The sequence below is a fragment of the Esox lucius genome, chromosome 7 (assembly GCF_011004845.1).
Source record: "Esox lucius isolate fEsoLuc1 chromosome 7, fEsoLuc1.pri, whole genome shotgun sequence".
NCBI classification, from domain to species: domain Eukaryota; kingdom Metazoa; phylum Chordata; class Actinopteri; order Esociformes; family Esocidae; genus Esox; species Esox lucius.
The window spans coordinates 48,816,358-48,834,088 of NC_047575.1; positions in this window are offsets into that span (position 1 = coordinate 48,816,358).

Below are 17,731 nucleotides of genomic sequence, written 5' to 3' on the forward strand. Positions count from 1 at the left end.
AACCCAAACCTAACCCCACAAAGAGCATTAGTAAATGTATACTTTTATACATTATGTCTTCATTTGACACATTGGTCAAACAATAACAGCATGGGCTGGAAAAGTATATGATTTTTAGTATTTGTTGTCACCTTCTTTTGCAGCAATTACTGAAGTTTTTTGCAGTAAATGTTCTGGTAATTTCATTATCACACATATTTCCATCATTTAGCACAGTGCTGCGGACTGATTAATTATTGCAAATGACCATAACCAGTCCTTTTTAGAAACGTCTATGGTAAAAATGAATGGGTCACGTGACCCATGGAACCAGGATGGCGAAAAATGGGCTGTTTCACTTCCCAAGTCAGTTTAGCTCTAAGGGGTGATATACAACCAGTCTACTCCCTGCATAGTTTTAGAAACACCCTTGTAATTCTAATATGAAATGAGGAAAATGGGAAATGTCTCATGAGGAAAAAAGGAAATAGATAAATGATTAAACGGCGCTAGGCCTGAGAAAATAATAAACGTGAGGTTGGAAAATGGAAAATGGAAGAGTAGAATAAAATTAATATTCTACTAACAGCTCCAGGAAAAACGAACATTAAAGACAATTCCCTTTCTTGACCGTTCGAGCGTCCCGCCTGTTCATCTGTCCCAGAATGCATCCTTCCAACATTCTGCCAGGTAGGGCCGATCCAATGGGAGATTCAATCCCTCATAGAGGAGGCTACCCAAGCAGAACCAGACCCACCAGAGACCCCTGCAGGCAAGATGTTCCCCCACCATCTGACCCCAACTGGTGTCACATCCCTGGGCACTGGCCATCCGGGGGTAACCCGTGCCACCAAAATCCAGCGCAACGCTCAGGTTTGGGAAACAGCCCACCAACACCTTCACCTGGCCTTTCACATACAAAAGGCTGACGTGGACCGACATCGCCGACCCACGCCTCTATACCACCCTGGCCAGCGAGTCTGACATCCGTCTCCGTCTCCCCAGCAAGAAACTCTGGCCCAGGTATTTCGGCCCCTTTAAGATAACACACCGGATGAATCCTGTGACCTACATCCTCCAACTGCCCTGTCAGTTCTGGATACCCCCCCGCTTTTCACATTTCTCTTCTTAAAGCCCCCTTTGCCCGTCTGTTGCCCCACACGGCGCGCCCCGTCCGTTGGTCATCGTGGCGCTCCAGCCTACACCGTCAGGGAGATCCTGCCCTCATGAACCCTGGCGGGAGAGGATGATATACCTGGGCTGGGAGGGTTATGGACCAGGGGAGAGGTCCTGGGAGTCCTCTGGGAACGTTCTCGACCCGGTCCTCATAGGGTCCTTCCTTCACGACCACCCGGCTCCTCGGCCTCGGGGGCGTCCTCCAGCGTGGCTGTTTCGGGGCGTCAGGTGCCGCCCACGAGGGGGGTTCCTGTAAGGTCCAGTCACTCTACTCATCCCATTCCTGGACAATTCACGCTCAGCAACTCACAAACGTTGTCAATTCTGCCTGCCCTTTTGGATTCCCTGTTCAGCCCGCCACTCCGTCCGTTCGCCCCCCCTACCTGATAACTGGTATTCCGAACCTCCTGCCTGGCTGCTGGATTTCCCATCTAGCCTTCTGCCCGGTCTCGTCACCTTTCTACTGAATAAGCTGTTTTCCCGATCCTTTTGAACTGTTTCATAATAAACTGTTGCACTCCACACTTGGATTACCTTCCTGTGTCCTGGAGTCTTCAGTCTTCAGCAGTGGAAGGAGCACTGCCACATAACACCAGAGAAAATGTAGAAGTTGACTGTGCTGGTCATTGCCTGTGTGTTGAGTGTGCTGGTCATTGCCTGTGTGTTGACTGTGCTGGTCATTGCCTGTGTCTTGACTGTGCTGGTCATTGCCTGTGTGTTGACTGTGCTGGTCATTGCCTGTGTCTTGACTGTGCTGGTCATTGCCTTTGTGTTGGCTGTGCTGGTCATTGCCTGTGTCTTGACTGTGCTGGTCATTGCCTGTGTGTTGACTGTGCTGGTCATTGCCTGTGTGTTGGCTGTGCTGGTCATTGCCTGTGTGTTGACTGTGCTGGTCATTGCCTGTGTGTTGACTGTGCTGGTCATTGCCTGTGTTCCCTACGTTCCCTACAGTGACTCAAATTTAACAAATCACAACAATGAAATTAGAGTATGAAACCATGTTTCCATTAAAATAAACAGATGTATAATTTCTTTATGCAGAGTTGTTCACTGAAGAGTTTAAACATAGTTATCTGTTGGTGAATGACTAGTCAGGACGCAACCCCAAACCCCCACCCAGGACACCCCTCGATTAACAGTTTCTGTTAAGGGCCCTGATAGATGACGTTCCTCTTCTACACCAAAACCTTACACAGTTAACATGATAACAGAAAGGGCACACTGCAAACAAATAGAGATGTTGTCATATCCAAAGGCCTACCTCTGATTTGGCCGCAATGAAATCATACTGACCAGCATGTCATGTTGGCAAAATAATGGAAAACACTGTATGTTTTTTATTTTCAATTAACTTGACTAATACTTCCCCTGCAGTCCCTCTTGCACAGACCCACATGCATTCAGCACTTCTATTCTCACAGACCCACATGCATTCAGCACTTCTATTCTAACAGACCCACATGAATTCAGCACTTCTATTCTCACAGACCCTCATGCATTCAGCACTTCTATTCTCACAGACCCACATGCATTCAGCACTTCTATTCTCACAGACCCACATGCATTCAGCACTTCTATTCTCACAGACCCACATGCATTCAGCACTTCTATTCTCACAGACCCACATGCATTCAGCACTTCTATTCTCACAGACCCACATGCATTCAGCACTTCTATTCTCACAGACCCACATGCCTTCAGCACTTCTATTCTCACAGACACACATGCATTCAGCACTTCTATTCTCACAGACACACATGCATTCAGCTCTTCTATTCTCACAGACTCACATGCATTAAGCACTTCTATTCTCACAGACCCACATGCATTCAGCACTTCTGTTCTCACAGACCCACATGCATTCAGCACTTCTATTCTCACAGACCCACATGCATTCAGCACTTCTGTTCTCACAGACCCACATGCATTCAGCACTTCTATTCTCACAGACCCACATGCATTCAGCACTTCTGTTCTCACAGACCCACATGCATTCAGCACTTCTATTCTCACAGACCCACATGCATTCAGCACTTCGGTTCTCACAGACCCACATGCATTCAGCACTTCTGTTCTCACAGACCCACATGCATTCAGCACTTCTATTCTCACAGACCCACATGCATTCAGCACTTCTGTTCTCACAGACCCACATGCATTCAGCACTTCTATTCTCACAGACCCACATGCATTCAGCACTTCGGTTCTCACAGACCCACATGCATTCAGCACTTCTGTTCTCACATGTACATGTTTTGTCCAGGGGGTTGCCAGTGGGCAGAGGAGGTGTAGGTGGTATCACTGTTCACCCCCCCAGAAGTGGTCTGTTTTGCTGTTTTTATTCTTTGCCAGGCTTTTAAGGGTTATGGTTTGTTCCTCCCCAGGCTGTTCTCAATCAGAGTGAGGATTTAACCACTAAGCGGCAGCGAGAAGCAGTGTTTTGTATAGTGGCAGTGTTACTGAATGGAACTAAGAGAGTAAACAAAACAAAGATGTCTTTCGAGTTAAGAACTGTTGATAAAAACAAAGAAAGGAGGACTAAATAAATGTCATGCTTTTGTAATGAACGGGTTGAGGAAGACTAAATTAATTCCATGCTTTTGTAATGAACAGGTTGAGGGAGACTAAATAAATTCCATGCTGTTTTAATTAATTGGTTGAGGGAGACTAAATGAATTCCATGCTGAAGTAATGAACGGGTTCAGGGAGACTAAATGTATTCCATGATATTGTAATGAACAGGTTGAGGGAGACTAAATTAATTCCATGCTATTGTAATGAACAGGTTGAGGGAGACTAAATTAATTCCATGCTATTGTAATTAATGAATTAAGGAAGACTAAATTAATTCCATGATATTGTAATGAACAGGTTGAGGGAGACTAAATTAATTCCATGCTATTGTAATGAACAGGTTGAAGGACACTAAATTAATTCCATGCTGTTTTAATGAACGGGTTGTGGGAGACTAAAGGAATTCCATTTCAAGTGTGCTCTTCCGTGCCTGTGTGGGGTTCCAGAGTGTGCAGTGCCAGAAGTGCAAAACTGTCCTGTGGTCTGACAAATCAATATTTTAAATTCTTTTTGGGATCATGGATGCCACGTCCCCCGGGCGAAAGAGGAGAAGGACCATCCGGCTTCTTATCAGTGCACATGTTCTCTATTTTGGCTTATAGACTCTTCTTTTATTTGTAGTATGATTGAGAAGTTAAAATAGTATTTTTAAACATGTGAAATCAATTAAGTGGCCTACACATGTGCTACATCACTGAAATTGACCCATTGCTCATTGTTAATTATTTAAGATCCACTCCAAAGGACTCCTAGGTTTTAGGGCTACCAAATATAATGACCAAATATAATGACCGAATATAATGACCAAATATAATGATTTCCAATTCATTTGACACCCTCAGGGGCGCTCTAATGGGGATATGTGTACAGTCAATCACACCAATCCCCTTCGGGATTCCTATGGAAAATATGCTCTATCTTGTCCCAGAGGGAAGTAAACATTTCTCCTTTCTCTATCTAGCCCCAGTGGGATGTGAACATTTCTCCCTGCTCTATCTAGTCCCAGAGGGAAGTAAATGTGTCTCTGCGCCCTATCTTTTCCCAGAGGGATGTGAACATGTCTCCATGCCATATCTAGTCCCAGTGGGATGTGAACATGTCTGCCCGCCTTATTTCTGTCTTTTTTTTTTTACCAAGGTAGAGAGCCCAGAAGACACAAGTCAGAGATATTGAACCCAAAGAGCCAGGGGAACACTCTGGTAATCACCATTTGTCGTTCTGACACACATAGACTGAGCTACATTTGAATCCATACAGAGTCATTGGTGGAGGTTGTCTTGTTACACAAATGATTACCAGGATCAAACAGTTGGAGCTACAAACATATACAAGTACCCTTGTTTGAATCAGTAGATTCCTTTGATGTGGATTTGTTTGGCATGACTGCAGCATCACTTTAAAATTCCTAACATGCATTTCTAAACGTTTTAACTCATTTTTAATTGCTTGTTGTTTTGTCAGTTAAAATAATGTAATGTAGCAGTAAAATATTCTAGTCTTTATAAATGGTTGGTGTGTCACTCTAAAATAAAATGTCCTTAGAGTCGTTATAAACATTTATAACAGATTTCTAAATGGTTATTGTGTGTCACTTAAAAAAAAAGTCCTTTCAGAAGTAATAAGCCTTTATAACTCATTTATAAATGGTTATTATTGTATCACTTTAATATAAGGTATCCTTTCAGCAGTTATAAATGGTAATGACTTGTTTATAAATGGTTATTCATGTGTCACTTTATATCAATTTATAACAATTGTTTAATGCTTCCGAATATTGCTCTCTTTTCCTGTAAAGACAGGAGAGGATAAGATATATGGTGAGAAAAACATACAAAACTCTGGATCAACCAGAAAATGTTGTAAATTAATCCACAGTTACCAAGCATCAATGTATTCATTAGTGAAAGGGAGTTGGTTGTTGAAGGTTTTGGCTCAGTAAGTTGCTATGAAATACAACTGGAAAAGAAGCACATTGGATTTCAGTGTACTTGGGTTGTTGGATACATTACCGGAATAGAAGCCTATTTGCTTCCAGTATTAAAGAAGGGTCTGCCATCTAGTGGTGGCTTTCGGAAGTACAATATGAGAGAATATGTTCAGTGTGCATTTTCATTGATCATCAACATTTTTGGATGAGGTGGATGAGAGTAAAAAAAATTCATTCAATGGTCAGATTATTATTTTATATATTCAAAACCATTCAACTTGTAGTTATTCTGAACTCCTGGGGGTATCCAAATGTAATGTAAAACAGGCTACCTTTTATGTTTTACTATTTTATTTCATTACATTTAATCATAAGATGCTCCAGATCAGGAGAGCATCCAGAAGAGATACAGTCCACAAGGGATTGCCCTTTTGGAACAATGGCTGCATCTGGGATTGAGGCCTCCAGCCATGTTTCAGTGAAAACCAGAACGTTACATTTCTTAATGTCCCGCTGGAAAGATAGCCTGCTCCTGAGTTGGTCCAGCTTGCTGTCTAGTGACTGGACGTTCAGTAAGAGAATACTTGGGAGAGAAAAGCTAGCCTGCTCCTGAGTTGGTCCAGCTTGCTGCCTAGTGACTGGACGTTCAGTAAGAGAATACTTGGGAGAGGAAAGCTAGCCTGCTCCTGAGTTGGTCCATCTTGCTGTCTAGTGACTGGACGTTCAGTAAGAGAATACTTGGGAGAGGAAAGCTAGCCTGCTCCTGAGTTGGTCCAGCTTGCTGTCTAGTGACTGGACGTTCAGTAAGAGAATACTTGGGAGAGAAAAGCTAGCCTGCTCCTGAGTTGGTCCAGCTTGCTGTCTAGTGACATATGGCTTTTTCTTTGCAACACTGCCTAGAAGGCCAACATCCCGGAGTCGCCTCTTCAATGTTGAGGTTGTAGATGAATCACATGACAAATAACCAGCAACGCCCTCTCCTGCCCAGGTATCGCCGCCTCGTCTTGCGGCATCCTCGCCTGCCCTGCAACCGCCTCTTCCCGCGGCGCCCTCGCCTGCCCTGCAACCGCCGGCTCATTCCCGCGGCGCCCTCGCCTGCCCTGCAACCGCCTCTTCCCGTGGCGCCCTCGCCTGCCCTGCAGCCGCTGCCTCGTCCCGCGGCATCCTCGCCTGCCCTGCAGCTGCCGTCTCTTCCCGCGGCGCCCTCTCCTGCCTTCTCCGGTCCCGGCCTCAGCGGCGCCCTCTCCTGTCCCGATCTCCGCGGCATCTCCCTCTCCGGTCCCGGCTCCCTCTCCCAGCTTCTGACCCTCCGCCGGTACCTGACCATCCGTCGACTCCTGTCCCTCCGCCGGCACTCCCGGCTTCTGACTCTCCACCGGCACCGGACCCTCCGTCGACTCCTGGCCCTCTGCCGGCTCCGCCTCCCCCGGCGCCTGGCTCTCCACCGGCTTATGACTCTCTGCCGGCTCCTGACTCTTCGCCGGCCATTCCGGCTCCTGAGGCCCCGAACGACCCAGCTCCCGACCCGGCTCCTGGTTCTTTGGGGGCACCTGGTCGGTGCTCCACTAGGGGGCTTTCGTCTGTTCCTGTTCCTGGTTCCCGTCCCAGGGCTGAGCCTCCGCCTTGGTGCCCTGCCCGTCCTCCCCTTTGGTTGTTTTGGGGCGTCCGGGTGTCCGCGCCTTTGGGGGGGGGGGTACTGTAACTTCGTGTTTTGTGCGTCCTTGTCTTGTCCTTGTATGGTCTTTCCTGTTCTTGTTTTCAGTATATTCACTTCACCTGTGTTTTAGCCCCCACCTGTTTCTGTTCTCCTCGTTTCTCAGTGTATTTAATTCAGCCATTTTCTCCCTGTTATTATTGGTCATTGTGCGTGTTGTGCCCGTCATGTTTGTGTGCGCCTGTGCGCCTGTGCGCCTGTGCGCCTGTGCGCCTGTGCGCCTGTGCGCCTGTGCGCCTGTGCGCCTGTGCGCCTGTGCGCCTGTGCGCCTGTGCGCCTGTGCGCCTGTGCGCCTTTGAACCCCTGAACTCTGGGGTATTCTGCAGTGCCCGGCACCCTGTTTGGTTCTCTTTATTTTTTGTTAAATAAAAAGGGGAAACCCTCAATCCTCAACCGCCTGCCTCCGTCTCCTACTCTACAAACGTGACATCTACATGCTACCGCTGGGCGCAGTTTTTAGTAAACACTGTGTATCATTTCACTTTTATGCGGACGACACTCAAATTTACATTCCAATTAAGCGAAATAATCCTGCAGCATTAAATTCTCTTCTGCTATGCTTAGAGGAGGTGAAGTCATTGTTTTCAGCCCGAGTGAGAGGTCCCAGTGTACAAGCACAGACTTGGGGAGTATATCTCCCTTTAAATCTACTGGTGCGGAACTTAGGTGTTTTTGTTGACCAGTCCTTAAAGTTTGATAAATACATCTCATCTGTAATCAGTTCCGGTTTCTACCAACTTCCTTTACTATCTAAAATCAAAGGCTTTCTCTCTCCAATAACTCTGGAAATGGCAGTTCATACTTTCATCACGTGTCGGCTGGACTATTGCAACTCACTATATTGCGGTATATCAGATTCTCAAATTTCCCGTCTTCAGTTAGTCCAAAATGCTGCGGCCAGACTTATCCTTAACTGTCGCAAATATGATCATATCTCTCCTATCCTCAGATCTTTACACTGGCCACCAGTTCGGCAGAGAATACATTTTAAAATCCTCCTTTTTGTCTACAAATCTTTACACAACATAGCTCCGGTTTATCTCTCTGAACTTATTCATCCATACATTCGGTCCAGAAGTCTCAGATCCCACGACCAGGCGCTGCTGGTAGTCCCTCGTGTCAGACTAAAGCGTAGAGGGGACCGTGCTTTTGCGGTGGCAGGGCCTCGTCTGTGGAACACCCTCCCTCTAGAGATCAGAACGGCTCCAAACATCTCTGCTTTTAAGTCTTTGGTTAAAACATACCTGTTCTCTTTAGCATATTGATGATTTTTAATGGGCTGTTTTTACTATTTTACATTTGTGTCTTTGTTTTAAAGTTAATCTTAGTTTAGATGTTCTCTATATGTTTATGGGTTGTTTTGCTGCTTTAATTTTTTATATGCTTCTTCTGTAAAGCACTTTGGTCTGTCTAGTGGCTGTTTAAATGTGCTATATAAATAATTGAACTTGAACTTGAACTCATGGACACCAGAGAAAGTGATGAATCAAAAACGGCTTTCAGCAGCACATTAGGTAAACCTGGCAATGCCTTATGGGTTAGCCAACGGCCCGTCCTGGACATGCTCAGCCGACAAGTTCACGAGTTTCATCCGGCCACAGTCTCCTTCCTGTTCCAATGTGTTATGGGTTCCAGTCAGTCCGAGCACCGTAATAGCCAAGCCAGACAGACACTGCTGTAGACAACTGATTCCGGCATGCTGAGGCGGTTTAGAACACCTCCCACATCTGTCTCTGGTACATCTTCGTAAGGATGTTGGGGTTAGCCTGCTACAACACCCTTCCCCCTCCTGACAAACGCCCCATGAACACCCTCGCCTGGACTGTTGTGTTCATCATCCATTACATAAACCCGGCATGTAAAAGATTAATTTAATCGGTAAGGAGAGTATGCAATTGCATTAAAAGTATCAAAGATAGCAGTACTCCATGGATTTTAGGTTGCAAGTATAAAGAGGCATGGAGACAGGACAAGAAAAAAGCAAGAAGAGTGCGTTTCTGAAACATTAAGTTATATCCTAAAAATAATCAACAACTAGTTAGTGAACCTACTTTATTAGGGCCACGTTCCAATGCAGGTGCCATTGGGAAGGCCTGTAAAGTTCATGAATTAATCATACTGTGCATTGGTAACGTATACATTTTGGAGACTTCACATACCTTTTGGGGAAGGTCCGATTATACAACAGTTATCAAATTGAATTCCTTAAAAATTGAAATTTAGTGCTTGAAAAAGTCCTTGAAAGTAGTTAGATTTACATGCAAATGTTTGTACCAACCCTGGCAAACAAGCCTACTCTTGAATCAGCGTCTCATCAACGCCTCAAAGCAAAAAAAACTGCTGTCAGGTGGTTTTATTATAATGGGTTCATATATTGTGTTTCTGTCTCCTTGTATGGAGTACAATGGCGGACCACATGGCGATAGTCTTTAACGATAAGAACACACGCAGTTTCCCATGAAGACAGGATTTGTATCCCAAATAGCCAAGGACTGTTTCTTCCCCAAATGGCCAAAGGCCGTAAAATGAAACATCCTATTTTAAATAATGTAGTTTCACTTTGTTTGTATTTACAATGATTACTGGGATAATACTTGTGTTTTAATACCAACGCCTGATACTCTTTATTGGAGTGTAAATTGTGAAATGGTACACTGACAAACTGACAAATGGGGTAGTTTGATGTGACAGTTTTTGGAGCTCTAGATTGGGTGTCCTTGGGATCACTCACTGATTGTACCTTGATTTTCATGACATCGTGCACCTGTTTTCTGTATTTTGGCTTTTCTTGAGAGTTTTTTCTCCCTGCTGTTACTGTGTTGATAAGTTAAGCAATTATTTTACAAACAGCAATGATATTTGTTGAGTGGGGTAAGAACTCTGAACCTTCAGTTAACGTGGGATATCTTTTACTACAGACAGTCTGACGACCATGTCACATTTTTGTGTCGAAACTTCTCTTTCATGTACATTTTACACAATCCTTTGGGCCTTTATGGCCTACCAGAAGTGAGTACACTCCTTGGCTCCAGGAAGGGGGGCAGACCCCCTGGGTTGGCCTTTACCAGCCTTTCCCATTAAATCAAAGTAGTTTATTATTACAGGTTAAATTCAAGTGTTCTGCCTGTTCTCACCTGTGGTAATTTCCCCAACATCAGTTTTGGGTTAATCAAACGTTAAGTGCAAGCTAACCATGTTTTCCTCTCAATAGTTTTCCCGTCGAAATGTATGGTTTTGAAACCTACTTGTTGTGAGGGTAGAGACCTTCAGCCGTCCTCCATTGTTAATAACTAGAACAATCTTGTTGTCGATGTGTGAACTATGCATGAAAGTAGTGATTTTGGCTGACCGTCACTATTTGGTGTAACATAGACATACAGCAACGTTGAAAAAGTTCGCTAAACTTTTGGGAGGTTATTTGAGTCATGATATTTGTGTTGTTCCCCCATAGTTTGGCCATTGCCTGTGGAACTGCTAATTGTGACATGATAATTTGGGAAATGTTTCACTTGGTAAGACAACTTTGTCTATAGGTTTTGTGGGTTAATATTCCTTCACACGGGTGACCGTGTGGCACATTTGTTTTAGATTTTGTTTGTGGATGTTTTTATCATTTTCACATTTGTTTTTGATGGATATTCAGTTTGCGACTCTTTATTGAATGAATGTTAGATTCATCCCAACTATCGGTTTTCTTTTTTCATGTCCGTCCTGTAATGGTTCTGCTTTTGCTCTTGGAGTCATTTTCCGTTGTCTCTTTCGTGAAGGCAGGGGGTACTGTATGAAATGATTATTTCTGAAGAAAAATAATTGAACTTAGAGTTCAAAGCGAATTAAATAGGTATTTAAAGAGTTACATGAAGAATTTAGTTTTTCTGTTTCCATAGTTATAACAGAAAAATGGCATCTGTTAAAATCAGCATCCCTTAGTGTCCATTCACAGCGTTTGGGGGAGGGGTCATGATTCATGACAGGATTACAGAGTGTCTTTGATGTGCTACGATAATAAGAAGAGACTTGGAGAATTTCACACTGGGATTCATCTTGTAGAGAAATTAGGCTAAATAACAGTCATGTTAGCTGACCTTCAAGATGGTGTGAAATGTCTTGGTTTGTAATAAGGTATTTGATCATTTGTGTTAAACAAATGTGAATTTGATTGTTGATCCAAGACAACACAATCAGATTTAATTATATATCCACTGAGATCTGGTTAGATGATGAACCCAGAATTGTTCATGAACTTCAAAGTAAGCAAACTAACTTAACTGATGATGAGTAATTGGAACAGTGTTGGTTGTTAAACCAACTATAGAAAAGTGTGGAATTGTTATTTTGCTACACTACCAGGACAGAAGCACCAGAAATGTTAATGTTTTAACTTTACTGTTACTGTTTACAACTGTTCTAATCTATTTAGACAAAGGAAGCAGAAAGACATTGGAAATTTAGGTTTGAGTGTTTAGGTTTAGGTTTTTAGGTTTGGGTTCTAATGCATTAACAATAAGCAACATGCTAATGTAATGGACATATTTCTGATTGTGTACTGTGCAGTTGCAACTAATCTTCTCAGGGAGAATTCACTGACAGGTACAGGACACTTGACTGGTTGGAGCCCAGAGGGACTGAGTTTGGCTTAAAGGACAGCTGTGAGGTGGGCTGAGATAAGATGGATCTCACACACACACACACACACACTCCTTCAGCTACGAGCGGAATCTACCCTGGGGCGCCGCACGTCTACAGTGATGCCTGGTTCCTGACAGCTGGACTAATTCTAGACCTGATGATTCTGCCATGAGATGGAGAAGGCAACCTCCAACCGAGAGGATGGAGGCGAAGGAAAGCTCTGGTTCTGGACAATGTTTACTGGGGCGCGGAAAGACCAACTCCACAACATCATGCTACGCTGATTGGGTCCATACCAGGTACATCTCATCTGCTGTCCAGGTAGCTGAGAGAGGAACCTGGGGTTGATGACACACGCTACAGGAGGGCTTCGGTGTTTAATGGTTAGGCACAGTGAACTGAAGTCACTGAGGGAAAAGTGAGTTTTCTGGTGCTGGTAACCATCACTTCCGACCTGGCCTGCAGCTATAGAGCCCTTAGCTGAAACTGGTCATTTTAGCATTAACACAGGAGAACACACAGATTCTCCTGACCTGGCTGATAAAGGAGCTAGAATGGCGACAACTAGAGCTGTGTCATTGTAATCTGCATTTGAGCTATGAAGGACAACACCTTGGAATATACATCTGACTTTTACGTTCTGTTACACTGGCCTGCCAAGAAATGGTTCATAACTGACTGTTTGACGTTTGGAGGATTGAAGGAGCACAACATTTGCGATGACTTTGGAAGTACATCTTATTGGAAACACGAGAGGCCTTTTCAGTGAATCGAGCAATTGGCATGAGAGGACTTTGTACCAGTAACAGATTGAAGGATGTATTCAGTGATAGGTGTTTACACACCCACGTGTCGATGCAACTTGTCCCATACTGTCAGTACATGTGTCACTTGAATTAATTTCCTTTGACCAATGTTTTTAACATAAAGGTTTTTGCTGTACAATGTTATAGTTCTGTGTAATGAAAATGTGTGGTCTTGGAGTTAATACGAAGGTAATGGTCTAGAGCAGGGGTTCTCAACCTTTTGCAAGCTGGGCCCCCCAAAGCTGGTTCATTGCAATTGGGGCCCCCCTTCCCAGCGCCATCCCCATTACACCACCTTGCATAGATAGATAGATAGATAAATAGCCCCCTAGGCTATTATTTTTAGGCCCACACATTATTATTATTATCATCAGTTGCGGTAGGTAGGCCTATTATCATTACTAGGCTATTGTTATAATTGGCACTTGCACCAGACTTCTAATGTGAGCTTTCAGGCATTATTATTATTATTATTATGAGTAGTAGTAGGCCTATTATCATTACTAGGCTATTGTTATAATTGGCACTAGCACCAGACTTCTAATGTGAGCTTGCAGGCATTATTATTTATTATTATTATTATTATGTGTAGTAGTAGGCCAATTATCATTACTAGGCTATTGCTATATAATTATGAGGTTACATGCTTTATTGTTGGTATTATTATTATTATTATCATCATTAGCAGTAGGCCTATTATCATTACTAGGCTATTGCTATAATTGGGAATTTCCTCTGATATGAATGTATGCTCTATTATTGTTATTATTACAAGACCTAATAGTAGGCATATCATCTGCATTTTTTACAGAAGCTTGCAGGTAGCCAATGTTAATGTGAGACTTGAGCCTGCTTTGCCTTGCAAAGATCCTCAATTCTTGGCGCAATGTCTAATAAACATAGCCTACTGTCACTCTTCAGCTCAATAAGCTGTTCCTGCATATCAATTGACAGCTTGTTTGCTGTGTACAGAAATGGATCTCGAACCCACGCAAAAGAACGATAATCCTCTTTAAAGTACGTTGCAAATTGTTCTTTCATTGCTGACAGGTGCTCATTTGCTGACTGAAATAGAGAGGAGAAATCGTGTGACGTGCCTGCATCAGTGATAAAGTCTGCAACTGATGCGGCCATGCTAGAGGTCAAGTTTTTGTGTGAAGGCGTCCACTCTGTCTGCAAGGAGCAAAATATGAGTTTCGAGGTCATGCAAAAACAGGTTGAGGCCATTCAAGCGGTCAAATATATCAACCAAATAGGACAGAGACGCAAGCCACACAGTGTCATCCAGATGCTTCGCCAGATCTGATTTGATTTCTGTCAAAAAACACTTCACCTCCTCTCGCAGCTCATACAACCGCTGTAACACCCGCCCCCTGGAGAGCCAGCGAACTTCAGTGTGCAGAAGCAGCTGTTCGTGCCCTGACTCCATCTCCTGGCAGAGGACCCCAAACAAGCAAGAGTTTAGCGGCCGTGATTTGATGAGATTTATAATTTTCACGGATTGGTTCAGCACGGAGTCAAAGAGAACTGGCATTTTTTTAGCAGCTAGTGCTTCGCAATGGACCATGCAATGTGTCCATTTCACAAGTGGAGCTACTTGCTGAACGCGAGCAGCTAGGCCACACTCATGGCCCGTCATTGCCTGCACACCATCCGTGCATAAGCCAACGCATCGGTCCCAAGTCAAACCATTTTCACAGAGAAAAATATCAAGGACATTGAAGATGGCTGTAGTGTGCGACTGAAGAGGCCGGCAAAACAGGACATCCTCCTCAATCGCCTTGTCCCGCAGATACCTGACATAGGTGAGGAGCTGTGCCTGCCCAGCAATATCAGTGTATTCGTCCAGCTGCATCGCGTAGTAAGGACTCTATTTTATGAACTCTATCAGTTGCTCTCTGATATCATTAGACATGTCTGAAATTCTCCTAGCGACTGTGTCATTGGACAGTGGTACTGCACCGAGCCTGGCTGCTGCACTCCTATCATTATTCTGCACGTCTTGCACGGCCGGCAAAATGAGAGTCTCTGCAATTGTATGCGGTTTACCCAGTTTAGCTATTCTTTTGGCCACTACATACGATGCCTCCAAACACTGTTCAGACAAAGTGCTGTGAACTGAAATTGTTGCTGTTGAGATAAATGAAGTTTAAGTAAGCTGATTTAATAGCCATGTATTTTTATGTTTTGTTTTATTAAATTGTATGTTGCAGCCAGGTATAACTTCTGAGATTTAAAACTCCATCATACTGTTTACATTCTCACACCTTATCTCTGGGAAGAATAGGTAAAGACTGTCTTTTGTCTTACACTCAGCCACACTCACTCAGACTTTACACCTGGCTCTGTTAGAGAGACAGGATTAAAACCCAACCATTAACATACAAATGAAACTGCCGCCTATACAGCAGGAAGAAACCTTCTGTCTCCAGCCCCCTGATGTTCTAGTCTAGGTTAGGACAATACAATGTAAATTACTGTAACCGTGTTAAGATTTTACATCTGTTTGCAAGAACCTGTTGATCTGCGACCGAAAATAACCCCAAAGGGGATGAGTTTAGAGCAGGGGTGAGCAATACATTTTTACAAGGGGCCACATGAGAAACCTGAATTGTGTCAGAGGGCCACACCAACGATAACTTGAACTTAATTCTGCTCAACTTTCTTCCATTGTAAAATGCACTAAATTATATTTTGAATAGCTGGTACTGATAATCAGAAGAATAAAACTAGTACACCTCGGCACACACGACACACTGAGGTCTCAGATCAGCCGTGACTGTAAACCCAAACTGCAGGTATGCTTCATCGTACCTTCAAAGCTTTTTTGCAGCTGGTGGTGCGTCGGTTGCCTTGTTGGTCCTCACTAGAAATCTCTCCATTTTTGTTTGGTTTTGAAATCATTTGGATGTGGATTGGTTGTGTTTTCAATAAAGTTTAGGCTATGATGTAAAGATGTGTGCGTGTGTGTGGCCATGTTGAGAGACTAGTATCGGTGGCTAATCAGTCGGGACCATAGACTGTAAAAAAAAAATGTACGATGCCCTTTCGCTCTTTTCCATTGGTGAAAACTGAAGCCGCCAGTGTCCCGATACGGCGCTGACATCTTAGACTTGCGTCTGCGCAGATAGCGATCTTGGGACCAGTTCTGCGCAGTAGTTATGCGCAGTAGCGAGCAGGAAGTAAAGCCGTAAAGCCGCGAAATCAACGGCCCCACCCCTGTGCCCCGCCCTCACTCTCCCTCGCAGAATGCGCATACCGTAATCAATCGCAAGTCCAAGTACAGTACAACCTTTGCTTGTTAAACCTAGACGATATGTTATAGCCTAACTTACATCATGTTTAACCTTAATTTAGAATAGGCCTAATACAAAAATAATTGGTAACTTCTAGCTAACGATCACCTGCTAGCTATTAACATGGCTATTAACGAGGCTTGTTGTCTTTTAGCTAACGTTAGCTAGCCCATTACATTTATTTAATAATTAAATAGCTTATAAATTTAACTTACCGAAAAAAATTCAAAGATCGATTGGAAATGCCAGATCGGTTAGCACAATGTACTGCAGAACAACCCATTATGTCCGTGTGAAATTATATCAATTATAGAAATTCAGAGATTAAATGTAAAGTTCCAATCTCCTCAGTCCTCCGAAAGCCTGATCGCGCTTCAGTGGCTCCTTCAGTGTCAATCACAGCTGTGAATCACGACGTCACACCACCGTTTTTAGAGCATTAAATAACTAACTAAAAACCAACTTATTTTAAAAACAAACTCTTGAATTTACATTAGCGTGATACAAACTACAGTAAATGACAGAAACTTCGGAAAAAATATATTTGAAGGGTAATTGAATTGTTTAGTTGGTCTCACGTCCCATTGAATAACATGGGGAGGGCGGGGTTTATGACCTATACTGGGACCACTCACCAGGGGGCGATCGAGACGTTTTGGCTTCACTTTTCAGGGCTTGTGCGGCACGCTTGGTCGGGACTAAGGCACGATCTTTAATACAATGAACAAAATAATGATTTTATGGGCAATGCACATTTTATTTTAAGACTTAACGATTGTAGTTCTTTGTCAGTGAGTCAGTGAGTCAGTGAGTGAGTGAGTGGGTGTGTTGCAACACGGTGAAAAAGGCAGAGGGGTAGTTAGCTAAGAGCTAAGAAACAGTTACTGGCTATGGCCGAGATGGGGATAATCTTTAAAAAGACAGTTTGTGGGATTAGTCTTTAAAAATACTTTGTGGGAGGTCTTTAAAAAGACTGTTTGGGTTTTGAAGTAAATTGATATTGATGGATAACAACTAGACTAGCGAGAGATGACACAAGCGAACTTGGCAAGAGACTAGACTGGAGTGAATGCAGCTATGTGAGTCAAACGCAGTGATATATTTTTGTGTGAGAGTGAGTGAAGAAACATTTACATTTACACCCCGCTCTGTAAACCAGGACGGGAACGTCGGCGGCCATGCGCACGCGCGATTCATTTGCACCCTGAACGTGGAGTGGTGTGAGTGTCCTCACTGCTGCGTGAGGCTACTGAGAGACCAGGCTGTCTCTCTCACACACACACACACACGTCCACAGCGCAACAGGCAGAGGCGGGGGAGAGAGAGATACCATTTCTCTTCGGGAGACTTGTTTAAATTATGACAAATATGCTATATACATGTCACTAGATTTGTCGCTAGTCGCTTTTGACACAAAAGTCGCCATGAGGATGATTTGTGTTTTATAATAGTCCAACTACTTGCATTTCAACATGGGGGGAGCTTTCGTGATTTTTTAAAAATCTCAATTTTTTTCATCCTGTAGCCTATTCGCGCCCCCCTGGGAAAGTGTCTGCGCCCCCCCAGGGAAAGTGTCTGCGCCCCCCCAGGGAAAGTGTCTGCGCCCCCTCAGGGGGGCGGGCCCCACCGG